Raw genomic sequence first — 17,705 nt, 5'->3', positions numbered from 1 at the left:
GTAAAAACTTAAAGTGGTGATAAAAAACTGAAATGAGAGAAAACTGATATCAACACTCATAGTTTTCCACATGCACAGTCCTGTTCAGCTCCGAATCTTCCCGCTGTATATAGAGTCCAGTGAGTGTGTATAAGTGTGTATGTTTATCATAGTGAGGAATGTACACTATTTGGTCAGTCAAACGCTGGCTGTAGAGTCAGGATGTGTACAAACATGCTCAGCTTAATGGACTCATCCGTAGATTTCATACACAGCCAAAGCACGTAGTCACTACAGATCACTTTACTAGCAGACTTGTGTACTGCTCAGTTTAAACAATTTCCCAATTCTGTATTCTCAAGCGTAAATCTCATGAAAGAACACTTTTACATTTTAATTGCTGTAAGAGAAAAAAATCTCAATTGTTGTTACTGTAATGTGAAAATTTTGAAAAAGTGTTCCTGTAGCTCGGTGGTAGAGCATTTATAACAAAGCAAAGGTGGTGGTGAACACACATAATGATAAAATGTATATACTTTGTACACTCTGGGCTTTTTTACCCATGCTGGGTAAATATTGAACAGAAGATCTACTGGATCTGCATGGTTGTTTTTAACCAACCATGGATCGAAACAACCCAGCATTAGGTTATTTTAACCCATCAGTGGGTTTACATGCACAAAATGTTGTCATTCCGATTGAATTTAATACGATTGAAGGTTACGACGATACAGTTTACATGCTAAACATTGCAATCTGATTAAAATGTTTGTTTACATGTACATCTTATAGAATCCGAACCGAACGTCTGCGCAAGCGCACAGCCAGCGTCAGTGTTGGGAAAGTTCACTTTCTACATGAACTAGTTCAGTTCACAGTTCACAAATTTTAAAATGAACTAGTTCAGTTCATAGTTCATATTTCCAAATTTTGAACTAGTTCACAGTTCCAAAAATGAACTAATTTATAGTTCTTTTCCCCATATTATTTTTTTTTAAATATTGCCATTATAGCCCATATAGAACCACAGACAGTAATTATTTTATCAGTTTTAACACTGAAGCTAAATGCATCAGATTTCTTCTTCATATCCAACTTTAAACCCTTATCCAACCAGGGTTTACGAGCATTGACTGTCTTTTATTTTTTGTATTTGCTTGCACATACCTTGAAAGGCTAGCCTGGTGCTTCAAGGGGTTTTCCGGGCGAGAAGCGCTGCGAGGCGTTGCGTGTATGACAACTTGCAGGTATTGCACACCGCACGTGCACGTTAAACAGCGTGAGCTTAGTCAAAGTCTATTTCAAGATCCAGAATATGCGTAAGCAGCCTTTGTTAATCGTTAACGATTTAGGACAAATATGATGTTATTTAATGTTAAACTATGCGAGTGGCGCGGCAGGGATTTGGATAGCAGCGTCCAGTCAGTGTTGTTCTGATGACGTATGCAGCCTGGTGGCAGTGTTGCCAGATTGGGTGTTTTTTCCGCTACACATTAAGGCCTGTTTACAGTGTGTTTTAGACGGGTTTTCGCCTGCAAGACTATAGAAATCTGGCACCCGACTGAATGACGTTAAAGTGAGAGAACGTGCCGTTCACAAGCCCCAGAATGAACGAGTTCATCTTGCGTTCATCAGGCAGTAATACAGTACGTTCAGTTCACGTTCGCCCAAAATATGAACTAGTTCATGAACTTTCGTTCAATGAACTCGTTCAGGCACAACACTGGCCAGCGTTGCCAGATTCGCGTATCAGAACCATCCCAAATGAACATTCATAACAAAATACTTTCATTTTTTAACCCGCAGAAAAAAACAACTGGTGGAATCAGTTTAAACAGTAGCTAAAATCTAAACTCGAAAAAAAGCAGAGGACTTGGCAACGCCTCGCTCCGGACAGCATCTCTCGTCGAGTTCATGCTTTATCTCTGGTTTAAAGTCAAAGCGGAGTTGGAGAAAGTTGTTCTTAAGAAGTTTTCAGATATAGGTAATGAAAACACACTTTTCAAAAGTCACAACGCTATTTTATTGCTTTAAGTAGCCTAATGTTTTAAAAGTACGCATACAAGTGGCAGAATGTCCATCGCGTGACCCCAGTAACCTTACCTTAATAATGCGTGATGCAATAGCCTTGCTTTTGCGTGTTTCTGTGACGAGAATCATGTGATATAAGAGTTTAATATAACACGAGAACTTGAGCACAAATGTTCTGCGCATGTGCACAATGTATGTTTGCTTCTGATTGAGAAAATACTACGATTCACGCGTTTACATGTGTACTTTTCTCCTGCGGATCGGATCACAGATCAGAGTACACCACCCCCTTTAATACGATCCAAATGTGCATCTGATCGACCTCAATCGTATTGACATGAAGGCTTTTCAATACGATTGAGCCATCAATATGATTACAAACGGATTATTTGGTTGCATGTAAACGTACCTAGTGTGTTCCTGTCCAACATTAACACAGTTAAAAACAGCCCATGCAGCTTTTTTGGTGTAATGCAAGTCGCTTCGGATAAAAGCATCCACAGAATGCATAAATGAATTCCAGAATTAAACTGATCAATATTTTCACCATCATACTTGTCGTAGCCATTTTGTAATTTTTGACCTTAACATGCATAATCACGCTCTGAGTAATAGCACTTAAGTTATTTTATAATTATTATTTAATGGTTTGAATGTAAGTGTTATTTCGTATATGTTTGAATGAGTGTTCCTGATTACTCTTAGTTTTACGGTAATATGGAATACATGTGCAACTGGGAAAGGCCTAGTGGGTTTCTTGTCTGTTTGTTTATTTTAGTTAGGAAACAGGCAACACAAATGTTGGGTCAGGTGATGGTGGTTAAAAAAATTTTGACCACTTTTCTCACTTATGTAACATTTCATGCTGGATTGGAAAGAAGTTAACTTTCGTTTAGGTTGAAATATTATTGGAAAGTCAAGCCATATTTTTTTCCAATCATTCAGACAATTTATTTCAATATACTTAAAATATTTTAAGTATTATTACTACTTAGTGTATTTTTTTCAAGTGCATTGAAGTATGACTAAAGTAAAACTATACTCTCATAAAAAAATAAAAGAAGGTACAAAAGTTTTCACTGGGGTGGTATCTATTGAAAATGAATACTTTTGTACCTTAACCCTTTAACTGGTGCAGCCCTTTGTGAGTGGGGGGTGAAAAGGTGATGTACACCTTCAAATTAATGTGAGGTCTAGAAACCTAATGTTGGTCTTGTTTTAAAGACACTTTAAAAAAAATACGGAATTGTCTGGAAGTGAAAATTTTAAATATTTTTTTTTTATAGCAGGTAACATTTATTGTAATAGATATAATGCCATATAGTATTATTTGATACATAAATGTATAAAAAATAAGTTTGTGTTGGTTTGCTGTGAGGTTTAAAGGAATAGTCTACTCATTTTCAATATTAAACTATGTTATTACCTTAACTAAGAATTGTTGATACATCCCTCTATCATCTGTGTGCGTGCACGTAAGCGCTGGAGCGCGCTGCGACACTTCGATAGCATTTAGCTTTGCCCCATTCATTCAATGGTACCAATCAGAGATAAAGTTAGAAGTGACCAAACACATCAACGTTTTTCCTATTTAAGACGAGTAGTTATACGAGCAAGTTTGGTGGTACAAAATAAAACATAGCGCTTTTCTAAGCGAATTTAAAAGAGGAACTATATTTTATGGCGTAATAGCACTTTTGGGAGTACTTCGACTCGCCTGAAAAATCCGCTCCCCTTCTCCCTCTCATAATGGGAGAGGGAGGGTGTTACTGCGCCGAGTCGAAGTACTCCCAAAAGTGCTGTTCCGCCATACAATATAGTTCCTCTTTTAAATCCGCTTAGAAAAGCGCTACGTTTTATTTTGTACCACCAAACTTGCTTGTATAACTACTCGTCTTAAATAGGAAAAACGTTGATGTGTTTGGTCACTTCTAACTTTATCTCTGAGTGGTACCATTGAATGAATGGGGCTAAGCTAAATGCTATCGAAGTGTCGCAGCGCGCTCCAGCGCTTACGTGCACGCACACAGATGATAGAGGGATGTATCAACTTTTCTTAGTTAAGGTAATAACATAGTTTAATATTGAAAATGAGTAGACTATTCCTTTAATGAATACTCTTGTCACAAATTTAAAAATTACAGTCACTGCATTATTATTACACTGTAAAATATTTCTGTAGAAAATACAGTAATGGGCAACTAGCTGCCAGTAACTTACTGTAGATTTTACATTTATGTTATTTACTGGCAACAGTTTGTTCAAAGTTAAATGAACATTAAACATTTTCAGTCTTTATCTTTTACAGTAAGTTACTGGCAACCAGCTGCATAATTACAGCAAATTTTTTACAGTGTTACCGTGTCCTGCTCAGGTGTATTGGTACCTTAAAAGTACACATACTTAAAGGTACATTCTGTATCTGTGCTTAAATGCATATTAGGACCTTTTTAAAAACTTTTGTACCTTTTTTCTGAGATTTTACTATAGAATTGACTATACTTTTATTTACTATATTTGTAGTGTATAATTATTAGACTTTTATTAAAGGTGCTCTCCGTAAGTTGAGAAATTTCTAACCGTTACTGACACCAGTGGCCGTTATAGAAACTGCAGCCAGTCTCATGCTCGTTCTCGGTGGGCACACTCGTACGAGCACGACCACAACAACCAGAGTTGCCGTAGCAACCACAGACAGCTCATTGAGATTCACCAGCATGTTTACAAATGTAAGAAAAGTTACAGTACTGTAAGGTCATTGTTTGACAGACCATATTTTAGCAAAATGTTGCACTGCTACTTTATATTTTCAACAGAAGTCTACTTCTAAAAGTTTTGTAACACGACACTGTAAAACACACTCCCGACACTCACAATCTTAATGCACTCGTGCTCTGAATAAAGATAATTCATATAAGAAAGTAACTTTTGAAACGGTCCTGTGCTACATGCTATCGTTAGCATTACACCACAAAATAAATGCTATCGTTAGCATTACACCACAAAATAAATGCTATCGTTAGCATTACACCACAAAATAAATGCTATCGTTAGCGTTACACCACAAAAACAATAACATAATATATTACAGATGCCCTGTAACTATGTCTTACATTTGCAGTAAAAAGGAAACCTGCTCAAGGTCTGTTTTCATACCCAGCGCTGACCGGAGCTCCCTCCAAGAATCAAATGCCAATCCCATGTTTAATCTTGTCTTTTCCCCGACGCCGGTCACGCACTATTTTGGCCGCACTAGATAAGGATTTTTTTTAAACTTACGAGGAGTTTCCGTAAGTGTCTGGATTGTGCTGGAAGTTGGTCGCTTCTTTCCGTCTACAGAGTCCATTTGAAACATTATAGCGATTGCCGCTGTTTACTAATGACTGCCGTACGCGTCTATATGGAACGCCCAGGTAGACGAGCATGCGCATGACGTCACATTTTGAATTTCGCGCCAATTCGGACCCGACTTCTCCACACAGGAAAGAGCCTACAGGCTGATAGAGACAACCGTGGAGGACACTCAAGGTGTCATTCTTTCTATTACATTATGGTTGCCTCATAAATATACAAATGAAAACTCTATCTTAAAGATTTTTTTTAGTAATAACTTACATTCAGCCCCTTTAAGCATAAAATATTACAACAAACTTGTACTATAAATGTACTTTCTGTTATTTTAGTATCTTTTTAGTACACTTTTTACCTAGGATGCTAATTTCAAATAAAGTATTGAACTCATTGAACTCATGAATGCATTTATTCATCAGATATCATTTGTGGTGAAACTAGTTCTGAGTACTTGTTGTCGCACTTTTCTTCATGTAAATGGTTATGAAACATTATTATTGCATGACAATCAGAAACTATTAGAAACCACTTATTCATATCCTGTATAAAAAAACAAAACCGGTGCAAAAGGCTAAAGACTGCGTCATTTTTAATTGCAAATCATGCTTAGTGTGCAATGTCATAATTCAATATTCATCTACATATGAGTTGCCTAAAAGCATCTGCCCAACTACTCCACCTGTACACATATAGTATGTAGGTCAGTGTGTTATAATAGCCGAGCTCTACTGACACACATTACTGACAATAGAAAGACAGAAGGTGGGTAGCATGATGTAAATGTTACAGGTATCGACAGTCAGTGAAGGGTTTAGCCAAATATAAGGGGTCTATGGTTAGAAGTTTGGTCACATATATTTTCAGCATGACATAAAAGTGCATTTGCAACCTTGTTTTACTTGCATAATCTGATAATTTTAGAGTAAAACAGGATATTCAAAAAGACAAAAATCTTTCTGCAAGAGGATTGATGATGTCATCTGAAACTAAAAGTTGTGTTACAGGTGTGGCATGTTGTATTTATTATAATTTATATACATACCAGATATCATGTGAGTATATATACAGCATATATATGTTTCTTTCTTTCTTTAGTTCTTAAAAATATCAAGAAAGGACTTAAGATCATTGATGTCTGTGATGACTGTTTCATGTAGACCCAATAAAATTAAAATTTCACTTAATACACAAAAATAACACCAATCACAAGTAGCATCATAACGGGCATCTATAATGCTTATGTGGCCTATTAAAAAAGACAATTTCTTTGTCCCGCCCACACTTCCTCTTTAAATAGGAAATGTGTCAGCATAGATAATAAAAATGCCCTTGTCTAACAATTTCATTGTGTTGTAAGGTTTTTGATAGCTGGTGAGTTAAAAAGGAGACATAGACAGTGAGAAACAGGCAAAAAAAAAATTCAATTTATCTATCACATATTATAATGTATACACACTGAGCTATAAGTTTGTGTGGCTCAGTTGGTTGAACATTGCATTGGCAGTGCAAAGGTTGCGGGATCGATTTCCAGGAAACAAACACACAGATAAAACATATTTGCCTTAAATTCACTGTAAGTCGCTTTGGATTAAAGTGTCTGTCAAACACATAAACGTGAATGCGCGCGCACACACACTCAGACATGTCGTCTAGGCAGAACTTTATTTGTTTTCCCTCTTTACTGTAAAACATACTGCCACAAAATCCACTGGATGGAAACTACCTGTAGGAATATGACCCTCTATCTCCGCTATGTGACAGGATTTGAAGTCAAACAAGTGCGCCAAAAAAACTGCCAGTCATGAAATGCCATATATTTTTCCTCTAATGAAACCGGAGGCATTTTCATAAACAGTTTATCCAACACTTCTCTCATAAACACCGCATCTGCGAGAGAAGCAGACGGTACTGAGAAGCAAAAGCCTTAAAATGGAAGTAATCTGAGACGTAAGAGCAGCTCTGAGCTTGGCCCAGGGTCGCTGAGTAATAAACAGTTATGAAAACAGTTATCACCAGGCTGAAGGGCTCTGTACGGGGGGAGAAATCTCAGCCTTTCATTTCCGCGCTGAGCTCTGGTTTCGTTCTGGAATAAACCACTGCAGGAGAACAGAGGGTTTAGGTGAAAGGGATTTTTGCTGCACATTGCTTGTATGTTACTCACACGCATATCAAAGACCTTCTCACTGAAAGTAAGTAGTTTACTGTATATTAACCACGTTTATGCATTTTTTGCCAGACGCTTTCTTTCAAAGTGACTTGCATCACTTGTGATGTGCATTCAAGCAAATCTACTGTTTTAGTATGAGTGTTGCCTGGGAATCAAACCCTTGACCTTTGTACTATTTATGTAATGCTCTACCAAGTGAGCTACACATTAAACTGGTAAATAATCAGATCATTCTCATTTGTAAAGCCTGATTTATAATTCTGTGTCGGTACAACGGCATAGGCCACGCGTCAGTATTAAGGCAAAAGCCGAAGAAGCAGCAGCAGCTTGATGTGTTACAGCCGGACATGCTTCTCAACTTGATTGGTCATCTTTGTTTTTCCGTCGCAAGTGGAAATGCGTATGAGACCAACCAGTCCACGTAGATGCGTTGTACAATTTTTGAGGAGGTGTGCGTCAGGCTACGGCAACACACTGCGTTCCTCGCTCTAAATTCTTTGCAGGATTTAACCTTGCGTCATGCAAATTTTCAACTTGTACAGAAGAAAAGTTTGAGCCGAATAGCAATCGCACAGCTTAATTTGCATCATTCACATAAATAGTAAAATTTGCTTCTATGCAGCATTAAGCTGCATTCAGACTAGCAGCGACTAGCAGTAGCAGAGTGACGCGACCTCATCGATTTCAATGAAAGCTTGGCGACTTTCTGCGACACGAGCGACTGTGATCGTTTGTGACTGGATGAAGAGTGTCCAGTCGTGCGACAAAGTTGAGAAATGTTTAACTTTAGGCAAATTATGAGAGACTTTCAGGAGCGACTACCAGTAATGCTGCGTTCACACCTGCTGCGGTAGAGGCGTCAAGCGCGAGTGATTTCAATGTTAAAGGACAAGTTCGGGTTTTTTACACTTAAAGCCCTGTTTTCAGATTGTTTATGATGAAATAGAACGGTTTTGACTGAAATTTTGACATATGATGCCAGCCCGAGAATTTTCAGGTGTTTCTTGTATCACCTCTTAACCTCTATAATGGCTTTATAGGTGCACAGGAACAATCCTTCCTAAAATGCATTAAACTTTCGTTTACAAAGATCGAGTTGTCAGGGGTGTTCACCGATATGCTCACACAAAAATCGCTGCAAAAGACGCATTGCAACAGGTTTTATCGTAGTTTTGTCCAACTCCATTGACTTGTATTAGATGTGCTGTGAGGTACGGTATTACTCCACGCCGGGAACTTTGTTTCTATACTTGCAATTGGCAAAGGTGGATTATCGCCACCAACTGGGCTGTAGTGTCTATTATTCAAGCTCTCAACGGAAGAATGTACTGGTGTTAGGGCGTTTGGAAAAATAGGTCCAAAAGTTTACAACGAATGCTAAAACACCTGTTGGAAAGCATCTTTTGCAGCGATTTTTGTGTGAGCATATCAGTGAACACCCCTGACCACTCGGTGAGTTTCACGTCTTTTTAAATGAAAGTTTAATGCATTTTAGGAAGGATTGTTCCTGTGCACCTGTTAAGCCATTATAGAGGTGGGAGGTGAAAAACAAACACCCGAAAATTCACGGGGCAGCCGCATATGTCGAAATTTTAGTCAAAACCGTTCTATTTCATCATAAACAATCTGAAAACAGGGCTTTAAGTGTAAAATACCGAATATGTCCTTTAAGTCAATGTGAAGACGTGTTGACGTGCGTCTGGAGGTCTCTCGGCGCAAATGAGGCGTTTAGCGCGGCAAATTTGCGAGTTGAAAATTTGGCAGAAAAACGTGCCGTGGTAACCAATCAGGAGCTTGCTCTAGTAGTGACGTGATTACATAAAACCAGCGGAGTCGCAGAAGCCCCTCCCATGACGTGAATTTCCGCGTGAATGTCTCTATGACTAGAATTTCGCGCGAATGAAGCGAGTAAATTCAAACTGTTCAAGCGGCAAACTAGGCGCGGTAGACACAATTTTGACACCTCAAAGGCGGCTGGTGTGAACCCATGGTAAGAACGAAGCAGTGGAGTCACATCATTCGTCACTCGCCAGTTACTGGAGTGGATGGTACTCATTTGTTTATGACAACTAGAAATAGAAATGCCTCCTTTGAAAGAGACGAGCGACAAACAGCGACAAAGTCGCTTATAATGCGAATGTACATTTATACTGCATGCACACCACCAAGTGGCTGGGTCCCTAGTCTCTTTCAAAGAGGTTGTTCGGAGGCATTCCTAATTCTGGTTGTCCAAGTAACAAGTACAATCAAATGAGTAACCAACCTCTCAGTAAATGACAAAAGACGTATGACGTGAACTCCAATGCTTCACTGTCATTGGTTGTCGCTCCCAAAAGTCGCTCGTCATTTGCATAAACTTGAACTGTCAACTTTGTCGCATAGCTCGAAAATAAGCATATTTTCAAAAAAAGTGGAGTTTCCCTTTAAGTGTTCTGTTACTTTAAGAAGATGGTTGAACTCAGACAGGCAGATGTGAGTAAAACAGTCCTGGTTAACACTTCGGTATCAGTTTGACCTCACCTGTCTCGGTTTTACTGCCGCAAACAAAAGAGACCATTTCAATATCTGCTCTTGAGAAAACTTTAACCAGCTCTAAAAGCATAAAGTCCTGTGTTCCTGCGATTACAGATGAACTATCTCAAACCAAATATACTGATGTACGACCGCTTGTTGCAACATTTTGCATCATTAAAGGCTGAAGGTTTTTAATTAGGTTATCTTAAACGAAGGTTGGAGTCTTACGTAAGTTCCTTATTGGGTTAAAACCTAACCGATCGTGCTATTTTGCATGACTTGCCATTCTTTGGACTCAGGTCAATGGGCTTTTTATAACTACAGGCTATTGAATGGAGAGTGGACATTGCAGAACTGTGCAGTGATGTTGCTTAAATGTTTGTTGTTTAAACTAAAGCAGAAATGTTAATGATTAAACTTTATTTTCTAGTTTTGTACGGGGTTTATAGGGAATTCTGGCACGCCTGTCAAGGTCAGGTGAGCTCATATTGATCCACTTTTCCACCTGGGATCTGCACTAGTCTCTGTTTGGACTCTATCAGGGTCACTTTTTTCAAAAAAGCGATTGGGGATAGATGGGAATAATCAATGTTTACTTATTTATGCAGAAAGCGGGAGAGAGAAACAGACGTTTGTGTGTTTTCGCGTGTGTGCTCGCTTGGCAGATGCAGAAGGATCTCTTTGCTCGCTCTGGGAAGCGAGATGAACACTCATATACACGCACGTATATCCGCGCACACACATGGCAGAGATCGCCCCTGCCTCGCTCGATGAATGACCCGCCTCAGTCTCAGCATAAAGACGATCTATGAGACACATGGCCTACTCCGTCGGGTCACATGACCTGTGAAGTGAGTCATTGATGACAGTGCTGTGGGACAGAGCTTTGCTCGATGGCTCGAGCTGCAGAGGAAAACCAGTGAGAGATGAAAAGGCAATGCTATTTAAAAGTGGGTTAGCTGGACGTTAATACAAACATAACGGTGATAAATCAACAGCGTTAGCATAGCATAGTTTAACTCCACGCACACCCACTGTGCCCATTTTTAAATGACCCATATTTGATTTCTTAAAGGGGAATTTGTTGAGACATTGTTTAAAAATGCACCTAATAGATATCACAGCTGTCTCTGTGATGGCTCTAGACTGCAAAAATGAATCTGGTTTTATTGTTTAGTCGATCAAAAGACCTTGAGGCATGTCGGACATCTTGCACACCCATGTTTGCTGACAGCTCTTTGCCATCTGGGGGGGAGGTTAAAGAGAGAGGGTCTTCAAAAGACCTACAAATTTATACAATGAAACAAACTTGTATAATCTGTAGGCAAACTAAAAAATGCACTTCATGTGTAACATGAGAACAGTTTGCTATTTTAAAACAAGTATGAGAAATTATATGAGAATATAAGTGTTGGGTCAAACCGTTGGGTTCATCCATTTTTGACCCAATGCTGGGTGGAAAATAACCCAGAGTGTAATGATTTATAAACTGAGCTGTCATGTCAAATTTTCATGGATAATTACGTATTTGAAAATAAGTAACTTGCAGTATTATGTTTAAAACAGAGATGGCGATAGAGAGGTAAAAGTTACAAATTGCACCTTTAATGAAGTCTTTATTTACTCGTGCTCTCAAAAAGTCATACATTTTGTGTGCACTTCAATGAAAGTTTACATGAGCCGCTTTACCATCATTAAACATTTTTATGGACACGAATACAGATCGACTGCTTATTAAGTTGTGCTAGTACGGCTGCCCGAATTCAAATAGACGTATAGTGTTTGTGCTCAGAGCGTGTGTACGATAGCCGGATTAGTTACGGGTTGTTTATGTGTCAGTACATGAGGTGTGTGCAGACCGGGAGATAGAAGTTTATTTGTGGCGTGTTTGAGTGGGCATGAGCATGTCGTGTGCATGGAGATAGGACCGGGGTTTATTTAAAGACATTCTTCCAGTCAGATCCCTTACCGCGCTTTGGCTCGGGGTCTGTTAAAGGGTGCGATCCGGGCTCTCGAGGGTAATGTCTGGCAATGGGCAGTGTCCTCTACCACCTCAAAAGACCAACTTCATGATGTATATGTTTCTCAAATATTTAAGGTTAGGTTAACACAATAATGCAAATCACCTGCATGAGTTGCTTCTTCCATACAGTGGGAGTGGATGAGGACCAATGACTGCCAAGCTCTAAAAGGGTCGATGAGGTAAAGAGGTCAGAGCTAACTCGTGTGCTATATTACAAATCATCTAAAGTTTGTTAATCATTGAAAATCTTTTTCATTGAAAAACAGTTGTGGTCACCATTCACCTTCATTGCATTGATAAGAAAAGCCTGGTCGTTCCCCTAAACCTCTCTTTTAGCGTTTCACAAAAAAGACGAAAGTACAATCTTAGAAATAAAGGTACACAAGTTGTCACTGGGACAGTATCCTTTCAAAAAGGTACACTTTTATACCCAAAGAGTGCATATTAGTACTTCAAAGGTACATATTGGCAGTTCAAAGATACATATTTGTACCTAAATGGTACATATTAAGACCTTTTTTAAAGGGTACTGCCCCAGTGACAGCTTTTGTACCTTAATTTTTGATGACAAAATTCACTTTGGGTAACCTATTCATTTAAGAATCAATCTCTGTAATATATATGATAAAAGAAACCATTGAAGGACCTCAGTGGGGAAAGCAAAAGAAGGAAAGAGAGCAGAGACAAGGAATCGGAGGTACAGAAACATCCTGAAGTGCACAAACACTCATTTCCAGCCCTCATTTCCCCCGTAGACCTTATCAACGTAGGCTTTGTTTGAAAAGCAGTCGATATGAAATCTCAACATGACCAAGCACACCACCTCTGAAGCACTTTCCGCTTTGGTGTCCCCACCCTCCTTTCCCCTCAGACCCAACTTCACCTAATATCCGTCAAACGCTCACCTTTGACCTCTTTAAATTCCCACAAACACAGACTGAAACCTGAAGACGCTTTAGTGAGGTGTTCGGCAAACCCAAACTAAGAAATTATGACCAAGTGGATGTGCATGCAGATCACACACACACTTAGTCTAATGTAGTTACAGGATTGGACCGTATAAACATTTGGGATGATTACATGCAATTACTTTGCGGCCCATAAACACACACACGCACACACACACATAAACCAACAGAATTCAAGCGTCCCTGTCCAAGCGAAGAAAAATTGTTTACTCAGTAATAACGTAAATGAGTACATTTATCCACGTCACGCTGCCAAGAAATCCCTTAAGTGCGTGCGCCATTTAAAACGATTTCAAATAAGGCTGCCACTTACGAGCGATTTTACGATCCACCGAATTTGTGTATATAGTGAATTTACTCACAAACTAATAGACCAGCACACACTGATGCTTTCCAGAAATGTTCTCGTGTTTCTATATCGTAAATAAACATTTTTTTAACCAATCACCATTTTCAATAATAAAAACATTGCTTGAATGTCACTGTGATTCATATTGGTTATGATTCATATTGGTTACAGTGATGTTACGCTGTAAAGCACGTTTCTCAGGATCATATCATTTCACACATTAGTCACATCTTTTATTATAACTAAAGTACTTTTTTTATCAAAGGTGAGCTCCACCCAGTCTAACAAAAATGTCTATACAGTACGCACATTGTAATAGTTTACGGCCACTATGCATAGTCTATGGGCTAAAGTAGGTCTAACTCATTACAATGTATTGTAAATAAATCTCCATGTCTGACAGTTTGTCTATTTGAAACACATAATAGGTAAATAAAGGCTCTTTGTAGTCTGTAAGTACATGATGCATTGCATATTTGGATTATTAGGACTATTTTGGAAACCCCATCCACAGTGTAAGTGTGATCTGTTTGTCTTGACCTCAGCGGGAACACCTTGACCAGTAAATACTGTATGAACTTAAGACAATACCAAAAAACAATGAAGAGAAACCGGGACAACAACACAGCCATTATCCGGTATACTGAATCAAATGCTGTTAATATATAAAGCGATGTCATAGAAGAACCATTCAGTCAAAGGTTCTTTAGATGATAAAGGTTCTTATTAAACCATTTAGCCAAAAATTGTTCTTCTATGACATCGTGAAGGACCTTTATTTTAAAGAGTGTCTTTAACTATAAGTATGTGGGAATGAGTAACTTACTTCTTCCCCTCATCCCTTAATAACAGATTAGTCCATTCCTAAAATGAACAACAAACACAACGCCCATAATATAATTAAAAACGGCAATCTAAGTAATTACCAAACACAAAGGTGCACTTACGTATATGCACGCATATCTTAACCACAAATTATTGGCAACACGCGTAAAACATAATGTCCGGGAACAACCTGTGTTTTTCAGGTTATATTTATATTAATTATATAGTGAATTAGGAGGTGTACTCGAATCTTGCTCTGTCATATCATACATGCCCATGGTGTTTATTTTTAATAAAGTATTCTAATGGTCTGTGTATACATAGACACCTGTATAGATAAATTTACTGTTGTCCCGGACGTCAAATCTTACAAATCTGTCTATTAATTTCAGTATCTTTCTTCTCACATAATAAATTAATTTAAACTACATTTACATTTCATTTGTGCACAGTAAAAATGCAGCATTATTGTCAAATCAACATATGTTTTTATTTTACTTTAAGTAAAAGAGCACCTATTTCATTGCTAAAGCAATGATATTTTGTGTATTTGGTATAATACAATGTGTTCGCATGGTTTATTGTTAAAAATACACATTATTTTCCACATACCGTAAATTTTTATAGCCCCAGCTTTCACTCTCTTCCTGAAATGCACGGATTTGAAAAGCTCTGTGTCCCTGATTGGCCAACTAATCTATACCTTTAATTGGCCTGAATACTTCAGGCCAAAAATGTGACGCTCCTTACCATGTTTGAAAGATTCGCTCACAATGCAGTGCTAACAGGAGTTAACTTACAGGCAGTGAGGTCGAAGCGGGAGGAATTATGATAATGTCGATCTTCCCTATACATCACCAATCCCAGAAAGTAAACTGTTGCCTACAATCTGTGTGTTTGTTGTTGTCCAAGAAAAGAGATTTACGTTGGCGTCATCGTTAACTTTGGGGTTTGTACCTTTTGCATATTGTTAACATGAACTAATACACACTTACACACCAAAGGAAATGTAAAAATGTGAATCAGACAATAGGTCTTCTTTAAACAATTTCAGCTAGTTTTTATTTTAAGTTATTGATTAAGTTATGTCAACTTATCCCAAGCCAAAACTTAAAATAATAGGTTGAACTGACTTGCAAAACCAACTTCATGCTGCATTGTTTTTTTTTACAGTGCATTTATATGTATTTAATTTGTAAATAGACCATTTACACTGATATTTATGCTTTTGGCAGATGCTTTTATACAATACAGTGCATTACAACATACACTGTAAAAAAATATTTGTTGTTTCAACTTTTTAAGTGTTAAAAATTTGTACAAATGTTGATTTAACCAATATTTTTAAGTTGAATTAACTCAAAATGTTGAGTTAACTAATATTTTTAAGTATTGAATTAACTCAACGCAAATAGTTGCACCACAGAATTTAACAGGTAAATATTTACAGTGTATATCTTATCGGCATGTGTGTTACATGAGGATCGAACCAAAGACCTTTTTACTCTACCAATTCAGCTACAGAAATACTAAGGCCATAGCTAACTACTAAGACAAATGTAATGCTGTCTCATTTGTACATTGCTTTTGATAAAAACACCCAGATAAATAACTTTAAATGTGGTTGTGTAATACAAAGCAATGCATCAGTTATTATCATAAGATAATAAGGGTGATGCAACCCCCCCATCTCTCTCTCTCTCTCTCTCTCTCTCTCTCTCTCTGGGGTGATGCAGAAAGCATGTTTAACTTATATACATATAGGCAAAACAATCTACTGGATTTATTCTAGCCTGTATAGATGTTGTCTTTACTTGGTCTAGTGTTGGTCTGCTGGTAAACAGTAACCACGTACACATGACGTGTAAATATTTGTCATTTTGGGAAACAGCGGGTCAGGGTCAAGCTGCACCTCTTATCGAACACGCAAAGCCAGCAGGATTTAGCCTACTTTTGCTTTTATGGTGATTTACTTGATTATTGTTTAACACTATAGTCTGAATAAAACTACACTGTTAGAAAACATGGTCAATATTTGTATCACAGTACACCATTAGTTACAGATATGTTGAAATATTTGTTACCAATATGTACCTTTGAGATAATAATAATAATAATATGTATCTTTGTTGTACTAATATGCACTCTTTAGGTGCAAATGTGTACTTTTTAAAATGGTACCGCCCCCTGTAACAGCTGGGGGAACATAATATTTAAAAAATATATATATATAATTTTGACAGTGTAATTTGTAAGCCAACCTGAAAGGGTTTCCTATGTGGAAAATTTCAGTTGTTCAGTAAAATAAGGTCTGTGGTTAATGATCCTTAAAGAGACTTGTTCTCAAATGTTTACTTTAAATATGTACATTGCCAACAAGTTGATGCATTAGGACTAATGGTCATTTGGTTTGTTATGCATGCACATTGACATTCCTATGGTAGTTTTAGTTTTTACACAGCCTCTTGTTATAACAAGTCATAACCAAAAGCTCAATAAAATTATTCTCTTTAAGACTACACTGTCAGAAAAAAATGGTCCCTAGCAGTCACTGGGCCGGTACCCTTTCAAAAAGTACAACTTGTACTTAAAAAGTTTATATTAGTATCTCAAAGGTATATAAATGTATACATATATGTACCTAAATTGTATATATTCAGACATTATTAAAGGGGACTGGCCCAGATTGAATATCTCTGTTACAATGCAGTTATATAGAATCAATCTATAGATTTTCAAAACCAGTCCTCTATTTATGCTGAAACTGAATAGTTTGCATGCTCAGTATACAGTAACTTCAGATGTACAATAGTTGCATTTAAGTACAACATTGCAAAGAGTTGCCTACACTACTTGGAAACTAGCCTTTAATTGTCTGGAGATGATCAATAGTGTTTCACCTGCTTCCCAACTATTTCTGTTAAACACGCCGTGGCACAAATAGAAACTTTCAGAAGCTGAAAAGCCCAACTGACAATACTAATAAAGATGAGAAAAGCAGCAGGAGGGAGCCTGGAAATGGGAGGTGGTGAGGAACTGGGGTCTTTCCTGTTATAATCAGACGGCTGAGGAGTTCCTGTCATTGTAGGAGCTCCAGGGCCATTTACCACACGCTGACACACAAACACGAACACACAGGCATTTGTTTTCACAAACATAAGCACTGCATTCACATTTAGCAGGCTTAGCGGTTTAATGACACGGGTTGCGAATGAAAACACAACTAGAAATGTCTCAAGGTGGCACACAAAACAGACATACACGGGTGTATGCACATTTGGCATTGATCTACATGCTGCTGGTCTTAATAAACATTTCTACATAATAAAAAAAAGGAGTGGAACTTGATAAATATTTGCCCAATGTTATCTCTCTTTCTTATCTCGCGGTGCTCTCAATGCTGGGCCTTTATTTTCTAAATGACTTTACTGGTGGTGATAGCTTTTATCAAACACTCCAATAAAGTTATAGCAGTGTCTTAAAATCCTGGCAAAAACA

The sequence above is a fragment of the Paramisgurnus dabryanus genome, chromosome 20 (genome assembly GCF_030506205.2).
Source record: "Paramisgurnus dabryanus chromosome 20, PD_genome_1.1, whole genome shotgun sequence".
Lineage (NCBI taxonomy): Eukaryota > Metazoa > Chordata > Actinopteri > Cypriniformes > Cobitidae > Paramisgurnus > Paramisgurnus dabryanus.
Note: the sequence above shows the minus strand (reverse complement) of the source record.